Source organism: Sorghum bicolor, chromosome 7, assembly GCF_000003195.3.
Source record: "Sorghum bicolor cultivar BTx623 chromosome 7, Sorghum_bicolor_NCBIv3, whole genome shotgun sequence".
In the NCBI taxonomy this organism is placed as follows: domain Eukaryota; kingdom Viridiplantae; phylum Streptophyta; class Magnoliopsida; order Poales; family Poaceae; genus Sorghum; species Sorghum bicolor.
In genome coordinates, this window is record NC_012876.2 from 4182029 (window position 1) to 4193051 (window position 11023).

At 44.6% G+C, this 11023-nt stretch overlaps 1 long non-coding RNA gene across 2 annotated transcripts; it reads right to left on the reverse strand.

The window, feature by feature from the left end:
* Positions 1112 to 10646, reverse strand: LOC110436778. Of its 2 annotated transcripts, XR_002454617.1 has the most exons (3): positions 10001 to 10646; positions 1744 to 1841; positions 1112 to 1611 (listed from the first exon to the last, which is right to left on the reverse strand). It is a non-coding gene; the product is annotated as an uncharacterized LOC110436778 (long non-coding RNA). The 2 variants fall into 2 exon arrangements; XR_002454616.1 differs by lacking the exons at positions 1112 to 1611; positions 1744 to 1841 and adding an exon at positions 6208 to 6641.

Sequence of the window (11023 nt, forward strand, 5' to 3'; positions counted from 1 at the left end):
TCGGACGATGGCGGTTTTTTCTTTCCTTCTTTTTTACGGTGTTTTTTTTCCTATTGATTGATCGTAGGTGAAGGCATGTTGAAGCGTGGAGTTGAAGCCTGCGGTCAATCTTGGCCGCACGTTTGGGTTGGAGCCTATAGGAGAGATGTTTCGTAGCCCTTGATTTTAATGAGAACGACTTCCTGTGTACATTTTTCTAGGTGTACACAGCGGGGGAGGTTTTACTAGGTGGACCTAGTATAATTTGAAGTGTTCTATTATAGTAGAGAGAAGATAGCACGCTCTGAACCATTGCTTCGCGAACATCTGCATCCATATTGTCACCCCAGCCTGCCACTCCACCAGCCCGCATGCCCGCCTGTGCTTGCTCTTATTGAGTTGTTCCCTGCCGCTCTGACTCCTGTTGCTGCGCACGTCCATCCCCACCCCAGGCAGTGATGCAGATTGATCATCTTTCCTGCTAGAGGTTGCAACGGCGGCCCGGCAGTCGCCGCCATGGACGAAGCTCCTTCTACAGCAAGCATGTATCATGGTTATAGATCACCTTCACCTAAGCGCCATGTGTATTCTGTGCATGGTGCATTCAATGCCCCATAAGCCAACCAATTCCCTTACACAGCCGATGGGTTTCTCTCTGATCCACGTAAGCGCCATGTTGTTAGGGTTAACAGCAAACCTCATCCACACCACCCACCAATTTGTTGGAACCCACTTCCACCAATCTTCAAGCAGTTCTTTAGCCCCCACCGTCCTGATCAAGGTGCGTACATACCGGTTGTAAAAAATCTACGTTCGTCCCCAGCCACCATGGCCACCACGCCGCTGATGCTGCTAATTTCACCTGGACATCAACGAACTTCCTCGACGGGAGATGCATGAGTGCTCAGCTAACAAGGGACCAGCCACAAGGGCCCCGCCGCCACTGTCCTCATGGGCCTCCAGTGAGCTCGCTCAGCTGACAGCGAGGGGAGAGAAGGGGAGGGCAGCGGACTCGGTGGCGTCAAGCACTGAGTCGCCCCTTCAGGAACTGACTTGTCGTAGCCCTTGAATCTTTTGTTTGTGTAATTGAATTGCTCCTCCGTTCGCTTGTCTTATAAGACGTACATTTTCTGTCAACCAGCAGTATTTTTCTCTCATAGTAAATCAGCGAATAGTATTTTTATCCATGGCTTTTCAGACTAGCGAACAGAGACTAAGCACACTCTACTAGATACGGGAATGGATATCACTCACGAGTCACGATCACGATGTCTGTAATTTGGCTTACGAAGAAGAAGAACTTAACACGTATAAGGGTAGGTTACAAGACCAAGTGAGCGTCTGCTCCCTTCCACTGCCGTCCAGACGCTGCCGACCACTTCTCTCATTTTTTCCCTCGTGTTCTCTCCTCTGCTCTGCTCTCTCTCTCTCTCTGCGTGTGTTCTTAATTTGGAGTTGGACTTCTTAGCTCTCACGGGCCTTGCTTCCTTCACTGGCCCAAGATTGTAACTGGCTTTCTCCTAGCTTCTTCTCCTTCTGATTCCCTCCATCACGCCTCCTCATGCTTGACGGCGACAGGGCTCTTGACATCCATTATGTTCACCATCATGGAAACATTCAGAACTGAAACCACTGAGCACCGACAGGAAAAATGCCATGAACAACATTTTGATATGGCAAGGATAGGAGAGTGTTGACAACCAAAATTGTCCATTTTGTGAAGTTGTCAAAATGTGGAATGAACTTCACCATTGCGTTCCTCACCATTCTTCACCGTGAAAAAGTGAGATCCTCACTGCGTTCTTTGGTCTGTAGCGGCCCGGGCGTCCAATGCCCTTTTTGGTGTGTGATTTGGACCACATCTGACGTCAATAGAGAGGTAAATAAATCACCACTATGTGAAAAAAGCATATATATATATGTGACATCTAGACGAGTGACGCAGAAAAAACACAGCGATGGCAGGATTCAAGATAATTGGGTTTCCAGGAAACTGAGAGAAGTTTCTTGATATTTTGTTTCCAAATCACTTTTGCAAGCCTGCCTCGGAAACATGAGGGACCGGAGCTCCAACTTGAGAATTGAAATCAGAAACAAAACAAACAAGAGTACAGAGAGGGAGTTTTTGAAACAAAAAAAAATACTTTGTCCAGTTATTGCACCAAAAGCTCAGCTTCAGGACAGCAATCTGGACTTGATTCTTGTCCATGGAAGTAGCTGATTCAGACAATTTTGTTTCTTTTTGTCACCTGTCAGCTATTCTGGCATCTTTTACTCCCTTACATGGAAAAGGAATAGGTATTGTGACTTTCTTGCATTTGTTGACATCACTTCTTGCGGCACTTCATGTACCTAGGCTTACAATCCCAATTCTAGACATCATTGAACTTAATAGCATGTGCTTTCCTAGGATACAGGATGCCTGATAGATTCAGTCAGATACCTTCCACTGACGTGGCATTTTCTTTTGCAACAATAATTGGTCTCAGATGAGAGGTAAGATTAGGCCGGTTGGCAATATAATACTCACAATGGTTGTGGCGTCGACAGGGAGCTTCTTCACGGAGAGGATCGGACAAAGCTGAATAGCAGTGCTCGCCCCTTCCAGTACAGGGCCGGTTGCATGGCAAGGATCCCGGTGCTTTGAATTAGCTGGCAGTCCTATTTTGTTGAGCAGTAGTACCGAGATTGTTGGTTAAATGGAAGCGGACGAATTTATCTTCTTTTTTTTTAAGGGAACAGGAGGGGCGCGCCCCTACTAGAATTTATTAAAATAAAATAACGTTAAGTTACAAGCTCCACGAAGGGAGAATCAAGAGACCCAAAAGGAAAAAAAGAAAATGAGAAAAATTACACAAAGGCGTCTAGCCATAAAGACATGAGAGGTTGAACTTCTTTCCTTGCTCTAAGGATAACCTGAGCAAATTCCTTCTTGAAAGTCATCTTGCACCTTTGAATAGAATTGTCCATGCCACGAAAAATCTTGTCATTGCGCGAGGTCCAAATTGCCCAACACATTGTTATTAAAATTTCCATAGAGAACCGTTGTGGCAGCTGAGATTTTATATTTTCTATAACAAAGAAAATATCTAACGAATTTAGCACTAGTGTTTGAAGACTCCACCAACAAGCAACAGAGAACGGACAGAGGAAAAAAAGGTGGAAAAGATCTTCATCCACCAATAAATGACAGAGAACACAATGAAAGGAGGGGAGGTGCATAGATTTTCTTCGAAGAAGACTTCTAGTATTTAGTCGATTTTTAAGTAGCAACCAGGATAAGCTCGATGAGGGTTATGATTCCCAGTGAGATGTAAGTAGACTCTATGAGAAGAAAAGATGTTGTTGCCCCAAAAATACCACCAACTATCATGTTCATTAGACAGTTGAAGAGTCTGTAAGAAGTCAGATAAAATTAAAAATTGAAAAGCTTCAGGGGGGGTGGGAGATGAAAAAGAGAATGGAAATCTTGAGTAGAAGCTGCTAAAGCGATGGAGACTTTAGTATTTTTGGCAAAGGAGTAAAGTTCAGGGAATTGATGGCAGAGGGGGGTGTCATTCCAAGTATCTAACCAGAAAAGACAGCTGTTGCCATCTTCAACCGTTACAGAGGCAATGCTCTTATATTTGTCAAGAAGCTTAAGAATATCACGCCACCAGAAAGAACCTCTGAAATTGTTTTCAGTGGTGGGCAACTTTGTGTGAGAGTAGTATTTGTTCCAAACAAGACTTACTCAAGGAGTGGGATCTTTGTTAAAAAACTTGTGAAGATGTTTGAGCAAAAGACTTTCATTCTGTGTGCTTATATCAAGGATTCCTAGGCCTCCTTCTACTTTAGGTAGACAACACATAGGCCAGGCAGCTTTTGGGGGTTTTTTACTGTGAACATCGGATCCCCTCCAAAGACAGTGCCTTCTAAATTTGTCAATTTGATCAATGATAGTTTTAGGAATAAGATAGCTGCACATGGCAAACATTGGAAGGGCTGTGAGGATAGCATTAGTAAGCTGAAGTCGACCTGCTTCATTGAGGAAGGATGAGAAAGCAACAAGTCTCCTTTCACATTTGGTGACTAAAGGCCAGAAGTCAGCTACTGAGGGCTTTGTCAAAGTAAGAGGGAGACCTAAGTATGTGAAAGGTAAAACTCCTAAGTTACAGCCCAGAACACTAGCAAGAGATTGAGCATGATCCAAGGAAACATTGAGGGGGATTAATAAAGATTTATTGAAATTGACCTTTAAACCAGAGGACTCTGCAAAAGAGGAAAGGATGTCCTTGAGGTGGCCCAGTTCAGTGGGACAAGCCTTCATGAAAATCAGAGTATCATCAGCATATTGTAGGATAGGAAAGTCTTGATCCTGGATGTTGAGAGGTAGGGACAGGGAACCGGTGGAGGTAGCATGATTTAGAATTGTTTGGAGGAAGTCAGCTGCTAGGACAAAAAGAAGGGGTGAAAGGAGGTCACCTTGTCTTACTCCTCTTCTGCAATGAAAAACTTTCCCTGGCAGACCATTTAGAATGACTGAAGAAGTGCTAGAGTTAAAGATAGATTTCATCCATTCAATCCATTTTGGTGGGAAACCCTTGTGCTGCATAATTTGGATCATGTATTCATGCTCAACCTTATCAAAGGCTTTTTCAAAGTCTAATTTGAGGATGAGAAGCTCCTTTTTAGATTGATGGCAAGAATGAAGGTATTCTAGTGCCCAGGCAATGCAATCTTGAATGGTTCTCTTTTTGATAAAACCATATTGATTCTTATGTAGTAGGGAGGGTAGCACAGATTGAAGTCTATTAGCCAAGAGCTTTGTTAGAATCTTTATAGAGCAGTTGAGCAGGGAGATAGGTCTAAAGTCTCCAACCTTAGAAGCATCATCTTTTTTAGGGATCAGAGTGATGTAAGAACCATTGATGCTCTGAAGACAGACAGTAGCAGGGTTTGAATGGAAATCATCACAGAGATTATAGAAATCAGTGCAAATAATAGGCCAACACTTTTTAACAAAATCAGTGTTAAAGCCATCAGGTCCAGGAGATTTATCAGAGGGCAGACTTTTAACTATAGAGTCAATTTCTAACTTGGTGAAAGGCTGGATAAGGAAGTCTAGATTAGCATGTGGGGATAGGAGACCAGATAGGTCAAAGCCTACAGAGGTAAAATTAGAGGTCCCCAGTCTTTCTTTGAAGGATAGCCAAATTAGATCAGCTTTGGCTTGATGCTTAGTTAGAACTATCCCATCATCATTGATTAGCTGAGTGATATAGTTCTTTCTGAACTTAGTGGTGGCATGAGAATGAAAGAACTTGGTATTAGCATCTCCTAAGGTGATCCATTTGATGGAACCTCTTTGCTTCCAATAAGTTCTTTGTTGTTGAAGCAGAGAGATTAGTTTTATCTCTAGCAGTTTTCGAAAGTTCCACTCTATTAAGCTTAGATCTCTGAATTCTTCTAAGAAATTTAAGAAAGAGAGAGTGAGCTTAACATTCTGGATGATAGTGTTAAGATTAGAAAGAAATTGCTTCTAGATTTTTAAAACACCTCTCAAGTGTTTGAATCTGGCTGTAATATTTTTAGCTGAGTCCTGGTGAAAGAAAGGAGAAAACCATCCTTGTTGGACCTGACTTAGGAAATCTTCATGGTGAAGCCAAAAGTTTTCAAATCGGAAGATAGAACCCTTTGGAATTTTTGTTGAGATATTGACTAGACAAGGGGTGTGATCTGAGGTTTCCATAGTTAGAGTAGAAACTGAAGTATTGGGATAAGAAGTAGTCCAAATGGCAGAAGTAAAGAACCAGTCTAATCTTTCTAAGAGAGGGGGTGTTGTTTGTTAGTCCAAGTGAAACGCTGGCCTTTTAGAGGTAATTCTATTAAACCTAAAGAACTGATTGCATCATTGAACTTAAGCATGTCAGAGTAGTTGGCTCCCTCTCGGTTTCTATCTTCTGGGTTTCGATAAAGATTAAAATCTCCAACTATTAGCCAATCAATGGAGTCAGGCATTGAAATATGTTTGAACCTGTGGAGGAAGGCATCTTTGCCTGGAGGTGTGCAAGGAGCATAGACATTTGTTAATAACTAGCTAGAATTATTGTGGGCTGAAGTAAACATAACCGAGGTAGCATATTCATTTTGGAAAATGCAATGCCCCTGAAAGACTGAACTTTTCCAGATGATAATAGAGCCACCAAAAGGTCCAACAGATGGGAGAAAATCAAAAGCATCAAAAGATTGCGGGCAGAACTGGTGAAGAAAAGTTAAGTCAAAAGAGTCACGCTTTGTTTCTTGAAGACAGATTACATCACAGGAAGTTTCAGAAATTCTGTCACGGATAGCATTCCATTTCTTCTCCGAGTTTATACCCCTAACATTCCAACATAAAACATTCCACTGTTTTATCTCATTTAAACTGGAAATGATTTGGCAAAAGAGACTACTTTAGATAACTAAAGGAGTGAAAGAGGAGGCAGATTATTTCTTGGTCTTGGCCTTCCTGGACTTGGCTCCAGCTGCTTTGTCCGACGAGGAAGAAGGTTGGGCATCATCAGCACTGTTCTTTCTAGGCCGGCCCACTGAACGTTTTTTGGAGGGAGGTTTGGCCTGCAACTTGTCCTGACTCAGTTCATCAGGCTTCATGTTGCAGAAGGTGACTCCAAGCTCTCGCACTACAGAAGAAGTAAGAGTTGGTGGTTTAGAAGTACAACAAAAACATCGACTCTGTCTAGTAGGAGATTTGAATCCTTTATTTAACTCATGAATACGACTACTTCTTCTTAAACCTTCATCAGAGATGTGGATGTGTTTACCTTTTTTTGCTTGTGGAGGAGCAGAAGAAGAAGTACTGACTGGATGTGGTGGGGTCTTGTTGCCAGATTCCAAATCAACATCAGGGCTCCCAGAACACATGTGAGGATCAGTGGCTTGTGCCAAATCTAGAGTAGGTTCTAGCTGACCTGTGAAGTCTGGCAGAGTAGGGGGAGAAAGTTCAAGGTTGTTTGTAAATTCAGAGTGTTCATCACAGGTCAGTTCAGTTAAAGAAAAAGAGGGCCTAGTTTTAGGAAGTGAGAAGGAGTAACCTGACTGTTGAGTAGCTTCAGAGATAAATTTCCAAGCTGGTGATTGTAGAAATTCTCTAGCCCAGTCAAAAGAAGTCTGCTTAAGGAGCAGCAAAGTGAAAAAAATTCATCCACTCAGTTGGTACCATGACATTGGGCTGGGACTGGTCAATATTATTGAAGAATTTGGCCCAAAGTCTGATTGCATCTGGGCTTGGGCCTGGCCTTGGAGATTCTATAAAGCCCATCTGATCATCTGTGGGCTGGAAAAAGTCTGAAAGAGCAGGCTGAATCTCTGGAGCTATGCCAAAGTTGGAGGTGTCGATCCGCTGCTGGTCTTGCTCATTGAAGAAACCTGCTGGCAGAAAACTGGCCTGCTGGTCTTGCTCTTGGAAGAAACCTGCTCGCAGAAAGCTAGTCTTGTGTGGTGTACAGGAGCTGAACTGATCATAGATACGGAACTGGAGATGTTGCTTTGGGTCGGGCTGATTCATGAAGGTGTGAACTAGCCCAAGCTGAATGCCTGCAGGCCCAAGCAAAGGATTTTGATTGGGATTTGGTGCCAGATTTTCAAAAGGGATGAGCTCCTCAATTGGCACTTCATCAATAATGATGGGCTGTAGGTTTTGGTCCAAATTTTGCAGATTCTGATTTTGAGGCATATCCACCTCATCATCACTATCATCAATTAGAGCAGGCATATCATCTGAAGAGTCAGTCAGGTCATCCATCTCTAAGACCTGCACTAACTGATCAGGCACTGGGGGGTTCCAAGATCATTTCTTCCTGATCTTGGAGAATAACTTCACCTTGTTCATCTTGATGATTATTGACATGAGGGATATCAAAGTTCTCCAGAGGGATGAGCTGAGGAATATTTTCAGGAGGCCCATGAGCTGCTTCTTCCTCCTGTGGTCCTACTTGTGCAGCCAGATCATTCACCAAATTCTAATTAGGATTGAACTGATGAATTACAGGCACAATAGGGGGGACAACATTGACCGGTTGCCCAAAACCATGGAACTGAAAGTTGTTGGGATTGAAGTCATCATCATTCCCAGGCTGATCTTCATCCTGTGGTCCAATACCAAGCATGGCAGCCTGGAGAATCTCACATTGGACACACCATCCATTGGACTCAAACTGTGTACCTTCCGAGAAGACAAAGAACCAGGGTATGTCCTCAAGACTAGAAACTCTAACTCTGACTACAGCCCTGGCCATGTGGAACATATCTTGTTCCCAGATCATCAATCGGCCAAAAGAAGAAACTGCCTTTTCAATCAGGGGCTCTGTCCAGAGATCAAGGTTCAGACCAAGGAGCATGATCCATACCTCATGTGTCATGATGGCTGTACGGTTGTTCCAGGCTCTGTTGTGAGGAGTGAAGAAAATTGATTCCCCATTGTTCATCAGTTGCGGCCCACCATGGACTAGCATGTCCCTTTCAAACACCGAGGCTAACCTGACATAGGCTTGGCCAAAGGGGCAGGGCTGGATGGACAAGAAACCAATATTGCGTTGTTTGAGGAAAGCTTCAAACTGATCCCTAATCATCATGAAGTTTAGAGGTCCTTGTGGCACTGGCAGAAAGTTGGCGATTGCAAGATTGTTGTTCCTTTCTTCCACCGGACCAATGATGACTCGCCGCATAACAGGGCGCCCATGAACCACCATTCGCTGCGCACCTAGCAGCATGAATGGGGCTGGGTCGATCAACTGAAAAGCCATCTCCGACTGCGATGAGGGAGTAGAGGGAAGGGTAAGGCTCTGCTGCCAAAGAACGTGCTTAACTGGAAGAGGGGGTTGGGGTTTTTGAAGACAAGCCGCAGCATACTCACCTAGATTGGAGAAGTTGGAGTCGCGTGGAGGAGATTGAGGCGGTGCCGTGGAGGATGGCAATGGCGAGGATGGAGCTTGAGGCGGCGCAATGGGCGGAGCCGACGGAGCGACCGCCTGCTGCTCCACCTCCTCGTCGTCGTCCACAAAGTCAGGGGCTCGGATACGCCACGGAAGGGTCCAGGGGATGATTTGGGGGGGGCGGAGGGGTAATTCCGGTAAAATGCTTAAACATTGCTCCAAATGAGGCAAATACCGGGGGGTCGGGCCCAGTCATCAGTGACTTGGGTGCACCAGAAATGGAAAGGTCACGTTTACTGTTTGGCCGGGAGGCAAAAGGCGCGAGGATCTAGGCGGATATTTAGCGGATGGGTAGGTGTTGCCATAATTGGACGCCTTGGGCCGGAACGGTTCACGCAGAGGGGCTGGCTTATGCCCTAGAATTCCCGGCCCAGAATGCGGTTGCTTTTCGAAGATCCTGATTCCTTTTGTTTTGGGCTGGGCTTGAGGAGGAGGGAAGACCGTGGACTTCGGATCCAACAGATTAGAATTTGAATGAGAGAAAGGCCGCGAATCACGGCGTGAAGAATGAGAACCGTTGAAAATTTTGAAAATTGAATTCCTGACCGGGATCGCGTTTGCTCCAGTGAGAGGAATTGTTTGAGATTTTGAAATCTTAGAGCGAGCAACATTGGTCCAAGAATCTGATTCCTCAGTTAACCAGTTGCGATGTTCAATCAGGTAATTTGGTCCACCTCCATTCCAGAGGTGGAAGAACAATTTAAATTGTTCACACTCAAAAGCTTTTAATTTGAAAATGTGGAAGCCAACAAGGGGTGATGAAACCGTGAACTGGAAAACACGATCTCAGAGACGAACAACTTGGAAATCATGAGCCAGACCACCAATGACTGCCTGGAGAATTAAGCTGACCGAGAGAGAAGTGAGACGATATTTGCATCGTCCAAAAGAGACCACTAGCAAGAAGGGATGGGGTTGGGGAGAGATAGGAGAAACACTAGTGCCAAATTTACGTCGAATCTCAGCTTCTACAACACGTCCAGGCCTAAAATTGAGGCCATTGAGATCCATGGAAAGATTAATAACAGGGTTGGGGAAAGAGGACTGACCCGGAGCCATACGAAGGATGGAGATCCACATCAGTGAAGACGAACTCGAACAGCGAAGACTTGATCAGCAGCGTCGAAGGGAGCCAGTGGCGTTGATAAACACGGTGTGTTCTTGTGGGATCAACGGTGCGTTGGCGACGGTGAAGTATGGCCAGCAGCGATGATAAACACCTTTTGGTGTGTTCTTGTGGGATCAACGCAATGGAGGCCAAACTCGATCTTCAGCGTCAAAGAAGAAGGCGATGTGGAGCCAGCGACGTTGATTAACACCTTTTGGTGTGTTCTTGTGGGATCAACGGGGCACCACTTCAGCGGCAAAGGCGAGATCTGACGATTGGAACTTCGAAGTCGATGTGGACGAGGAGGAACGATGAGGCAGGACGGTGTCCACAAGGAGCCGGAGAGAGGCGACGCCGTTGAAGGGCGGCGTCGTCGAGAAGCAGAGGTGGCATTGGACGGCGGCGCTAGGGGCGCAGGGCCGCCCCGGCGGCGAGAGTCCGGATTTACTTTAGCTGTCTCCGTCCGGTGATAATGTTGTCTCTACGAATTTATCTTTGGCCGGTGTTTTCATATATTTAATTATTTTGAGTTTGTAAATTAGGGTCAGAGCCTAGTGCACAAACGGGGAAGCTTCAGCTGGATGCTATGCTCTGCTTTGTTGTGAAACCTAGCAGGTGCAGAGTTGGGACTGGATGTAAAGGCCTTGTCATGGTTGCTTTGGTACCCACTTTATTTGTGTAGAATGCACCAGCTAAAATCTAGGACGACGGTACCCTCTTTATCAAGCATACTGATGGTCAAGCTTGGTAAAGAAAAATTAAGGCAATGGAACGTGACAGACCATTATGTGCATCTCTGCCATGCTGATTTCAATTTGCTAAGCATAGTGAGTGGTACTTGTTCCTTTATTAGTCTTGCACGGTACCCTCTAACATTCTAAATTATAGGTTATTTTTTCTTATCTTCGGTGAAACTTTTAATTTGATTAAATTTATAAAATAATGTACGAATATCATCTATAAT